Source organism: Misgurnus anguillicaudatus, chromosome 12 (genome assembly GCF_027580225.2).
Source record: "Misgurnus anguillicaudatus chromosome 12, ASM2758022v2, whole genome shotgun sequence".
NCBI lineage: Eukaryota > Metazoa > Chordata > Actinopteri > Cypriniformes > Cobitidae > Misgurnus > Misgurnus anguillicaudatus.
Window position 1 is genome coordinate 22,220,208 of NC_073348.2, and position 12,476 is coordinate 22,232,683.

General features: G+C 36.2%; 1 protein-coding gene across 1 annotated transcript in view; it reads left to right on the forward strand.

Annotated features, from left to right (window-relative positions):
* Nucleotides 1–789: 789 nt before the first annotated feature.
* The window catches only part of lrrtm4l1 (leucine rich repeat transmembrane neuronal 4 like 1), a 171,841-nt gene continuing 160,154 nt past the window's right edge, over nt 790–12,476 (forward strand). The window contains exon 1 of the mRNA XM_073874123.1: nt 790–945. The gene's annotated coding sequence lies outside the window, so the exon portion shown is untranslated. The remainder of the gene's footprint in view (nt 946–12,476) is intronic.

The window sequence follows — 12,476 nt, forward strand, 5'->3', positions numbered from 1 at the left end:
CGATGAGAAGGCAAGACTTTTCAGAATGACCTCTATGAAATTATTATTTTTATTGCTTATTATTATTGCAGGCCTTGAATTTCAGGGTCATTTCGCTCAAATACAGAATACTGAGAAAATAGTCTGTACGAGGGTAAACAAAGTCCTTTCAGAGACAGCTTTGGCTAGTTTAGTGGAATGAGATTTTTGTCAGTAGGACAAATAACCACGTTTACTTTCATTTTAACAAAAAACAATGTAAAAAAATGCTACATTAAATACATAATAATTAGCTTACTCTAAAAACCTTGACATTTACAGTTAAAAACTGTAATAGATTTATCAAAATATTTCCCGTATTTTTTTACAGTGGTTTTCTGGCAACCACCATATTTTTAATTTTGCCATGAAAAATACATAAAAATTGTGACATGTACAAAAACTTTGCTGAAATGAAAAATAAAATGCCACTGTATTTTTTTAAATAGTTTTTAACTGCAACGTTTTTTTTTACATGTTTCCTGTATTTTTTACGGTGATTTTCTGGCAACCACAGTTGCCAGTTTTTTTACCTTAAAACTGTAATGTCGCTTCCAACTTCATTTATAGCTATTACTATGGCTAACATATTCATACTAAAAATACATTAATAAAAAATATGATTTAATTATATATGGACTAATGCAGCCTTACAGTCAATTTATAAATAATATTTTTTATTTATGGATTTTCAAATAGCATTGTTTCTGACATCATTCCTGGTTGATGTGGGAAATACGAGGAACGGCATAAGCCTGTGGCTGAACAACGTTATTTCCGCCATTTTTCCTCCACCATACGTCAGATCTACCTGTGTAACGGCGGGCGGATATCGAGTAACAGTTTAGTCCACCTGTCACCTTCTTCTCCAAATCCCATCATTATCTCGAAGTCACAGCGAGGACTGCAACACATGTCAGCAAAAAAGTAAGTGACACTACCATTCAGTGGGTGTACAATCTATCTTTGTCTATTCAGTCCTACAGCAAGCTTGTTTCTGTCATCATCTGAGTGGGATGTCTACACAAAAGACCCGTTTTTAGATGTTGTTGCGCGTGCGTATTGTCTCCCACAAATCAGACCTTACTTTAACTGTATTCATTACAACTGTGTGTTTTATTTATGCACAAAGTGTAAAATAAATGATTAGTAATGGATGAAAAACAGAAACAAAAAATGTTTGTGGGATCACAACAAGCTAAACTCATCACACAAAGTAATATTGACTTGTCCCTCAGTTTCTATAGCAAGCAATTGAAAAGCAATGCATTCCAGATGGTTTAAAGCAGCACATATTTTTGGTACAACAGTTTTTAATGATTCCAGATGAAAGCGTGTATTCGGTCTGTGAAATCGGTCGTACATTTAGCAGCAGGATAATGGCGGATGAATTTCTAAGTATGCGCGTTTCTGATATAACTTAGTTCTTATGGGCGGATGTAAATAGTCCCGTTCTGGTATGCTTACAGGAATCATACAAACATTTAGATAATCATAGAAGGACAGATTGAATATAAATTTTACGTGTGGGCTAATTCATATAGATTTATTGTAAATATGTACTGTACATCTAAATATGACTTTTGCTGCTTCTTAAAAACATTTTTTATTTGTGGTGTTTTAAAGGATTAGTACATTTTCTTAAAAAAAAATCCAGATCATTTACTCACCACCATGTCATCCAAAATGTTGATGTCTTTCTTTGTTCAGTTGAGAAGAAATTATGTTTTTTGAGGAAAACATTCCAGGACGTTTCTCATTTTAATGGACTTTAATGGACCCCAATACTTAACAGTTTAATGCAGTTTAAAATTGCAGTTTCAGTATCAAAGGACTCTAAACACTCCCAAACGAGGCATAAGGGTCTTATCTAGCGTAATTATTGTCGCTTTTGACAAGACAAATAAAAAATGCACTTTTAAACCACAACTTCTCGTCTATCTCCGGTTATGTGATGCGCCAGCGCGACCTCACGCAATACGTCATCACGTCAAGAGGTCACAGATGACGAATGCGAAACTACCGATGCTGTTGTATGTGGAATGATACTAATTAATGTCTTTGTGTCAGTTTATTGTTTAAAATGGTCCACAAATGTGGGTTTAATATATCTAACACGTGACCTTTCCACGGCATTACGCAATTACGTGAGGTCGCACTGGCGCGTCAGACAGCTGGAGGAAGATGAGAAGTTGTGGTTTAAAAGTGCATATTTTTATTTTTCTTGTTAAAAATGACAATGGTTTCGCTAGATAAGACCCTTATGCCTCGTTTGGGATTGTTTAGAGTCCTTTAAACTTGCAATTTTAAACTAAATTGAATCTGTTACGTGTTGGGGTCCATTAAAGTCCATTAAAATGAGAAAAATCCTGCAATGTTTTCCTCAAAAAACATAATTTCTTCTCGACTGAACAAAGAAAGACATCAACATTTTGGATAACATGGTGGTGAGTAAATTATCTGGATTTTTGGAGAAAATTGACTAATCCTTTAAGGTCCGCTAAAATTCCTAGAAATGCGCAGCTTGTTCGATGTGTTGTTGAACATATTGAGTTGCTCCCATTTAAATTGGCTTGTAGCGGCCTGAAATCTGGAATCAGCCTGGGTATCTTCACTTTGACTTTCTGACACAGGAAGTGGATGTTTACAGGTCTATAGGCTCCTACAGGCCAAAAGGTAAATTATATTTATGTGCTTATTCACGAAGCTATAAACACAAACGTGGAAAACTTGGCTGGCATATTTTATTAACAGGCTTTAGCTCTGTGCAATGAAAATCCACATTATGAATTCCATACATTAGGCAGAAGGCTGTGTTCAGCACCTAAACTGTGTGTGTGTGTGTGTGTGCGTGCGTGTGTGCGTGCGTGCGTGCGAGAGAGAGAGAGAGAGAGAGAGAGAGAGAGAGAGAGAGAGAGAGAGAGAGAGAATTTACAACAACCAATTAGAAACATAAAAACAAGTAGTTGGAGATGTAATGTGCAAATGCGCAAAATTTCAAGCTTACTGTATGTGTGCATGTGATTAATATGTGTATTTGTAGTTATTGCCGGTCCATTCACTGTGTATTAAGTTGTCTGATTGCTTTGGGGATGAAACTGTGTACAACTGTATTCCTTCTGCCATGGTGAGGAGTTTATGTGAGGGGTGTGTGGGGTTGTCAATACTGTTGGCTTTGTCTGTAATGTTAATGAGAGAGACCCGGATGACCTGAAACATGCTGACAGTAAACAAAATGCATAGAATAATTATGAAGAATAAGTTTGTCCTTAAAGCTATTTTCAGCTAGGTTACAGACTTACCTTGCTCTTGTTAGCGCGATAACCCAGAACAGGTAATTATCAGTAATTATTTTCCCTGGTAATAATGACATAAAACCTTTACAATCGATTGCTTTTATCCGTAGCGACTTCAGTGCATTACAAGCTATCCTTTTAATCAGCATGTTTGTTTTTCTTGAGATTGAACCCATTTACTTTTGCACTAATGTAGACAGGTAAGTTTATTATTTGTATTATATTATTGGACCACAAAAAACATTACAAATTACTAATAAATATAGAAAAACATAATTTAAACTATCTAGATGTGTTAACATAGTTGAGGTGGTTCGATGGTATTTCATGCATTCTGACTTATTACAGTTTTTCTCCATTGGTTTGGCTCATTTCTTGAAACAGAAATTACATTCTCAAAACTCTAAGATCATTTGGCAAAACAGTCTTACAGTTCAGCTCAACACTATAGCTGACTTGCAAAAGCTCATATATTTCCCAAAACTGTTCACTCATGCTTCAAAACTAAATTCCTTTACCATATAAAGCGTCAGTGCCACAAAAATGGCAAATATCCTTATCCTTGCTTTGGCTCATTTCTTGAAACAGACTGGACGTTCTCAACACTCTTGGCGCTTTTGTCAAAATAACTTGGATGGTTCGGCACAACACCATGGTTCACCTGCAAAAGCTCATACCTCTCCCAAAACCGTTCACTCATGTGTCAAAACTAAATTTCCTTCTCATTTAAACAGTCAATGCCCCCAAAATGCTTTATCTCTTTGGCATTGTGTAAGCAATGCAAGTCAAAATGTTTAGATGTTTTGTCACTATGGCAGAGGACCATTGAAATATACCTTATGTCCACATTTCAGTCTTAGCCCAGTCCTTCATTGACAATGGTTACTGTACTGTTTTTTGTCTAGCTAACAGAATACAATTGTGTATAAAACTGAAAAAAAAAAATAGGATTTTAGGGTAAGAGTAGCCTCCAAGGTTTGACACCACACATTGCACTCACACTGCCAAGGAAATTGTAACCACTTTTATTCACACACAAAGTAACTTCCATACACCAGACCAAAAAGAAAATATATAAAGCATAATATACTCTAATATAAACACAAAAAACAATGAAAATTATATGCAGCCTACAGTGCTGTAAATAATGCGGGAGTTTCAGAACTAACATTTCTTCACTGGTCGCTGTCCTCACCCTTCCTCTCCTGGCCACCATCCTCACCCTCCTGACCATCCACACGCTGCTGTCTGTCTGGCCACAGATTCTCATCCACATCACAGTGTATATTCTCCCTTGCAATGCAACGAGGGAACAAAACAGCTTGCATGTCGCAACCATCCCCTACACTGATCTAATGTAATATCCTAACATGCAGCGTTCATCATGGAGCAGGGATCTTTGATTTTGAGCCCTATGCTCATATATCTCCACCTCCTAGAGGAGAAAAACTCAATAGGATTGAGGAAAGGAGAGTAAGGTGGTAGGAACACCATGACCATCCTTGGATGAGTAGTGAACCAGTCCCTGATTAGCAGGCCACGGTAGAAATTCACATTGTCCCATACAATGACATATTGTGGTAGGTGAGGCCCGACGAGACCTTTCTCATTTTGAGGGATCAAATCAAACTGAAGGCGGTCCAAGAAGATGAGGAGCATCTGTGTATAGTATGGGCCAAGACTGGGGATGTGAGTGGCCACACCATTCTCAGATATGGCATCAAACATAGTACAGTTTTTCTCAATTGCTTTGGCTCAATTCTCAAATGAAAATTTTATTTTCCAAAACAATAAGATCAGATCTCTAAACAATTAGCTTATTGTTCACATCAGATTGGAATTTCTTATTGATTTGAGCAAATTGCAAATGCTTTGGCACATGTGTGCAAACAATAAGTACAACCGTCTGCAGTTTGCCCAACAACTAATTGCATATGGCTTGTTGATCAAAACTGATGAGTCAATTCTCACTTAAACTGTCAAACTCTTCACAACTTCTCAATCATTTGTCATCGTGTACGCCATCACATTCAAAACGATCCATTCACTTATCAAAAACTACTAAACATGCATGTACATTCCATAAATATATGACATTGATATTGTTTGTAATGTCTGCTTCATTGGAGATTTTTTCCCCGGTGCATGGCAATGGAAAATATAAGATGTGGTGTGGATGAAAATCTTTGGCCTGACCAACAAGAGCGACAGGATGTCCAACAAGAATAATTAGTTTTTCATTGAGGTTATTTTGTAGTTATTTTCTATTATATTTTTTTGTAACATAGGAAATATGAAATGTACAGCAATTGGACAAGCAAGATTTCAGTTTATGTAAATGTAATACACCTACAAAAATAAATGAAGTGAATAAATAGAAATGTTCATTTACTTTATTTTTCTATGGTGACTTTCATGGTGAAAAAACAACTAAACATTTTGACCAGTGTTGCTCACACGATGACAAAAATACTTTATATTTTGGTGCCCTTGGCCAAATTACTGACAAGATAACTAGGTTTTGAAGCATGAATAAAATGTTTTGGGTGTGTAACTTCATTTTGCAGACATGCAATTAAGTTCTGAAGTTCCAGCAAACAGTTGTGACATTTGCACTCACAGTTTAGAGAATAATAAGACTGTTGCGAAAAATGTGCCAAAGCAATTGAGAAAAACTGTAATATTGCCCCCTCACTGGCCTCGGACATCCACCATGGCCCGGTGGGCAATAATTTTATGGCCACGTCTTCGGCCCTTGGCCAGGTTGAAGCCAGCTTCATCCACAAACACGAGGATGTGAGGGGCCTCGTTTCCTTCCAATGCCATTATTCTCTACAAAAGTGTAAACTCCTACTTTGTTAGTCAAGTTTTAGTTTTCCCTGACTGTCAATTGCTGTAATAAATTTATCAAATGTTCAAAGCATTCATATATGTTATTCATGGTATTATGTTCTTGACTAATTTTGCCAATTAAACAGACTATTGTGCATGTGATGACTTATACAATGAAATAACGCTGACACATTTTGGAGTAAACAACCATTAGACTGAGAATCAACCAATCAGTTTAGATCAACAAGATCTATTCACTTGAAAATTCTGCTAAATGTACTTAATCAGTTGCAAAGATGTACTGAGCTATTGAGACATGTACTTAGATATTTGCAATTTGATGAAATGAATGAGAAATTCAATTCTGTTGTGAACACTTGCCACGTGGTTTGGAGGTTTGTCCATGTTGTTTTGAGAATGTAATTTCTGTTTCAAGAAATGAGCCAAACCAATGGAGAAAAACTGTAACACAGTTATAGAGTCGTTTCCTCATGCTAAACGTAGGCAAAGTGTCAAAAAAGCAGTTGGGCATGTTACAGAGTATTTCTGTGCCGAATGCACTTCGCCAGGGTTCGTACAAGTTTCGGAAAGATTTTTTCCATTACAGGTCCAGCTGACGTTTCAGGGGTTTCTATACGTATCACTTCTTTATATGGGCACTTCCCCCGGAAAACCCTGCCCACCCGTCAATCAGCGGGAGACGCTAGAACTTACAAACATCACATCACGTGACAGCTTTGTTTAATTTCAAAACTCAACAATTGCATGAAAGAAGAAGTGTGTTTTTGGATGTAAGAAGAAAGCCAGACTTATGAAAACAATGGATATAGTTTATTATCTGGGGTAGCAGCGGAGTTTTGCGTGTGTGTTTGATGTGCTGGATTTCATTAAAAAGTCCCAACAGGGTCATGAGTTGCACGCGGTAAGTAAGACGTCTGTCTTATGTTGAAAATAGGCGCGTGCATATTATATAAATGACATGAACATGTAGTGAATCATAAGTTAAAACAGTGTTGTATAGTGTTGCATGACTCGTACTCGCTCCACCCGCGGTATAATTCCTCCTTCTTCATTTTTCATACGTTATCGGAAAAAAATCTGTAATCTTTCTTTTATAAATCTGATTAAACTAAAGACTCTTCGGAGATATAAAGGATTTAATACTACTCTATAGCAGTGGTTCTCAAACTGGGGTCCGGGGCCCCCATGGGGGCCGCGAGATGGTGCCAGGGGGGCCCCAGTTTTATGACATTTTGTAAAATACATTAATTTGTCATGAATTATGTGTAATTAAACCAAAAAATAAGCCTACTAACCAACAACACTATTTATTTTAATTAAACAAAATGTATTAAATTATACAGTTACATTTTAGAACTTGTTTTTGTCATAAATTTTCTTTGGGGGGCCGCGAAGGAATGCACCGTACACAAGGGGGGCCACTGCTCTATAGGTACTCCAGATTAACATCAGAAATGCAAAACCAGTGTGTGTTATGTGAGCTTTAAATGTCATTGGCTGCCATCGTCTGAGTTTTCTTCCACAGATCTCATCTGGCCCTTTGTCTAAAAACTAGTCCAAAAAAATATACCCAGTCTTGCATAAAGAACAGTGCGTGAAATTACAGAAGTGCCCACTCAAAGTAAGATGTTGCCCCACTGTGTTTTGGCTCTGAATGCATTGAGCTTCATTCCACAGAGCGATGTTACTTTAATTGTCTCCTCGCTGAATAGCTGTCATATTTAGAAACATTTACATAATCAGACTAATTTGCATAAGGGCCAATCGAGTTTGCCGTGGAAGAATGACTAGCAGGTGCGTGATATTACACCAGCTCCGTGTATGTAGTTTTTAATTTTACTTAGTGTTTGTCTTTGAATGATGGGATAGACTCTAACCTTTCAGTGTATGCCTGTAATTTGAAGATGGCAGAAACTTGGGTACAAGAAACGCTTAAAGCAAAGTGTAGTAGACTCTGCCTATTCATTAAGGAGCATTACTTTGGGATAATTTTATCACAGGTAATTTTTTCGTTCTTAAGCTCTGTGTACTTATGTGGAGAGATAAATGAATTTCTCATCTTATCATAAATAAAATCACTAGTTATGCTAAGGGACCAGATATCGGTACCTTTTGAGGTTCAGAGGAGTGTTTGCTAAAACCCTGAAGACAATGCTGAAAATTATTTATGGAGACATAAATAAGGTCAGTCTTCAGGGAGTGTAAAGAATCATGCTGTTTACCCCAAAGATGTGGTAAAATCCTTTTTGTCTGTTTTTAGGTTAACAATAGCATGATTTTTAAAAAATGAAAGCAGACTTATATTTATGATGTTATATATGTATTACTGTAAGTTTATGCATTTGGCAGACACTTTTATCCAAAGCACTTTCAGTGCATTAAAGGTATACAATTGAACCCATGACCTTTTGCATTTCTTTATTTTACAGGTCTATATTCAGTTATAATTTGGACCTGGAACAGGGTGCATAAACATAGCCGTTAAGTGAAAGAAGATATGGTATTTTATGCATTCTGACTGACTCTCCATTCAGACAGCCAGCGACCAGAAGTAGCAGAGCGTTGCGATCTTATTCATTTCAATGGAAACCGGGCGACTTCCGGCGGCATGAGTGAAAGTGACAGTTGGTGACCGTGTCCGGCGACGCGAGAAAGTTAAGAAAAGTTTAACGTTATGCAAATGTCGAGCGAATTTCGGGAGTGACTACCAATGAGAACGAAGCAGTTGAGTTCACGTCATCCTTCTCTCGTCAGTTACTGGCGTGGATGGTACTCATTTGTTTATGACAAGCAGATTTAGAAACGCCTCATTGAAAGAGACGGCCGACACACAGCGATAACATCGCTGGCTGTCTGAATGTAGCTTTATTAACACTGTTAAAGAGTTGGATTCCTTATGCTAAACATAGGCATAAGTGTCAAAAAAGCAGTTGGACATATTTCTATGCCAAATGCACTTCGCCAGGGTCCGTACAAGTTTTGGAAAGTTTTTTTTTAGAACATAAAAGATTCATAACAAATTTGATAAACTCTTTGGACTCTTTGGAGACATGAAGGATGCAACTCTGTACCCAGATTAACACAGGATTGGAAGAAATTGTGTGTTTTATGACCTTTAAAGTCTGATAATTTTCTGTAGCTCAGTGGTGATCCTAATTGGTGTAATTATGTCATTTTATAATGTAAAATGCAATTTTTTTTGATTTGAGGATTAGACCTATGACCCGTGTGAACGTTGAAGTTGGTTTACATTGTATGAAAAAATGGTTCAATTAAGTGTTCTAAAACAGATTGAAAAGCCATTTATGTTTAATTGGAGAAAAATTAAACCAAGAATAACATTGTCAATGGCAGTAATTGCTTTGCTATGTCTATTATTCTATTAAGGCACTCAATAGCTTTCAAATGCACACAATTTTATTATCATTTGTAAAGTCAAAACAAAGAATCCCCTTTAAAGATCGAGTCCATATATTGTTTCACGATTTTACATTTCTTTTGGTGTGTAAGTGTGTAAGTTAACAAAGTTACAAATCTCAAAGTCTATGACACAAGTTATTGTCTTCAACTGAAATCTCTTTTCTTAGTCTACAGTGATTGTAGGCAACAGTTTACTTCCTCAGCCTGTTGATGTTGACTCGATGCAAATTATCATAATTTGCTTCTGGTTGCAGCCTGTAGGTAGTCTGTTTTCATATTTCATATGTATTCATATTTTACTATTGAGTATTCAAACCATGATTCAAATGTGAGTTTTGATCAGTGCAGAGTAGCGCTTGTGTGTTTTTATGATTACAAATGCAGATATGGTTTTATGTTTTATTATCCTGACCTTACTAATTTGTTACTTTCTGCTAAAGTTGCTTCGGCAAAGTAAAAAAAAAAACAGTTTGATCAACTGCATTTTTTGAATTAGATTCAAGTTTGTATTGATAAGGTGGTAAAGGCGGTTATCTTCTGTTGGTAGCCGATCTTTCAAATATGGTAATTGGAGCCACATTATTACCACCAGACAGTAGACGTATTCAGCCAAATGCACTGGATCCAGAGTAGGGTTTAATATTTTCCCGAAAATTAGATCAAATCAAATCCCGGGAAAAGACGACCCATTTCCCGGGAATCCTGGGAAATAGCTGTTTTTTTGCACAAGTAATTTATCAATAATATCATTCAAATATGCGTTCCCAACATGTTTTATATTATTTGTATCATTATTAGGGCAAGAAACACAGTTTATGTCCATATCAACAACGTTTTTTGCAATGATCAATTCTGCTGCGGATCAAGTGAGCTGCGTGCGTGACAGCCTGCCGTAGAGAAATGCCAGGTGGATTGTCTGTGACTTCTGAAAATCTTTAAAATTATAAAACTATAATTTAGAATAACTGAGGAATAATCACTCGAAGTTAAGCAACAATTTCTTTATTAGGGCAGGTATATTTCTCTTTTAAATAAATATAGGCTACAAGTTTTGACTACCCTAAATAAAGCAAACGACCCACAGAAAAATGCAACTGTGCACGGCAATAATTAAAGAAAGGGCCATGCCTATGTAGACTAAAACTGAATTTAAATAATAATTTAAAAAACTACAACAAAAGCATAAGCATAAACACAAACAGTAACACTGCCGCAATAGGGCAATTTCTTGCAAAACTGTCAATTACAATTTAAGCAACAATTTCTTTATTACGGCAGGTATAATTTTCTTTTAAACATAAAACATTATTAACTGAATAAAAGCAAACGACCCACATAAAAATGCAACTGTGCACGGCAATAATTAAAGACAGGGCCATGTAGACTAAAACTGAATTGAAATGATAATTTAAAAACAAAAGCATAAACACAAACAGTAACACTGTCGCAATAGGGCAATTTCGCGCAAAACTGTCACTCACAAGTTAAGCAACAATTTCTTTATTAGGGCAGATATGAAGAGTTTCGTTGCAAAACGAGATAAATCCATTTTTAACATTTTTGTCAAAACATGTTTAATATTATGTTATCATGTTATTATTTTGTTTTATGGTGCTACTTAGCCGTATTTGTTAAGTTATGAAGTATTAAATCAAAACAAACCAACTGCAGTTGAATTGAAATTAATTGGAATGCACAACCAAAAAACGTGATTTCTGAACAATTAAAAAAACGGTGGTTATCTCGTTTTGCAACGAAACTCTTCATATATTTTTCTTTTAAACATAAATTTAAACTAAATAAAAGCAAACGACCCACAGAAATGTGCAACTGTGCACGGCAATATTAAAGACAGGGCCAGGCCTATGTAGACTAAAACTGAATTTAAATAATAATTTAAAAAACTAAAACAAAAGGATAAACACAAACAGTAACACTGTCGCAATAGGGCAATTTCGCGCAAAACTGTCAGTTACAAGTTAAGCAACAATTTCTTTATTAGGGCAGGTATATTTTTCTTTTAAACATAAAACAATTTTAACTGAATAAAAGCAAACGACCCTCAGAAATGTGTAAATGTGCACGGAAAGATTAAAGACAGAGCCATGCCTACGGTAAAACAGAACTAAAATAATAATTTAAAAACTAAAACAAACGCATAAACAGTAAAACTGCCGCAATAGGGCAATTACAAGCGAAAGTGTCACTCACATTATCAGCATTGCATTTCAAACCATTTTTATTTCTCACCTTGCCCTTCATTTATTTAATTTTTTTGGAAATGTGCTTTTAAAAAGCAGAGAGCGTCGATGGACTCAGGCGGTTTCGTATTTTTGTAACAAATTGGCCGCAAATAGAGAACGCTCTCTCCATCTCCACAGATGTAGCCTGAATAGTGCTAAGAGCATCAAACAGCTGTTGCAGGTGGGTTGGTCTCCTTTTGGTGGCTTCGAAGAGGGAAAACTCTTTGTTTAGAATGCTCATGAAGTCACCGTCTTTCATTTCTTCTGAGGCTGGCTTAGTGGTCATTGAAAAAGCCAGCTGCAAATCTAATCTAGCGCACGTTTATATAAAAAAATATATATATAAATTTCCCGTTTCCCGTCATAACTTTTCCCGGGAATCGGGAAATAGTCTTGATAAGATTTCCCGGGAATCCCGTTTCTCGGGATTAAACCCTAATCCAGAGCCGGCCCTAGACCTTTGGGGGCCCTAAGCAAAATTTGGTTGGCGGCACCTTTGACCGTTTTAAGTAAGGCCTAAAGAAAAGCAAAGCCTACCTTATGACTATATTGCACATATTATATCTACTATGTTATTTTTTTTAAATGTGTCTATTAAATTATGTTTTAATTATTCTATGTATACTGTATGTTAATGATCTTTTTT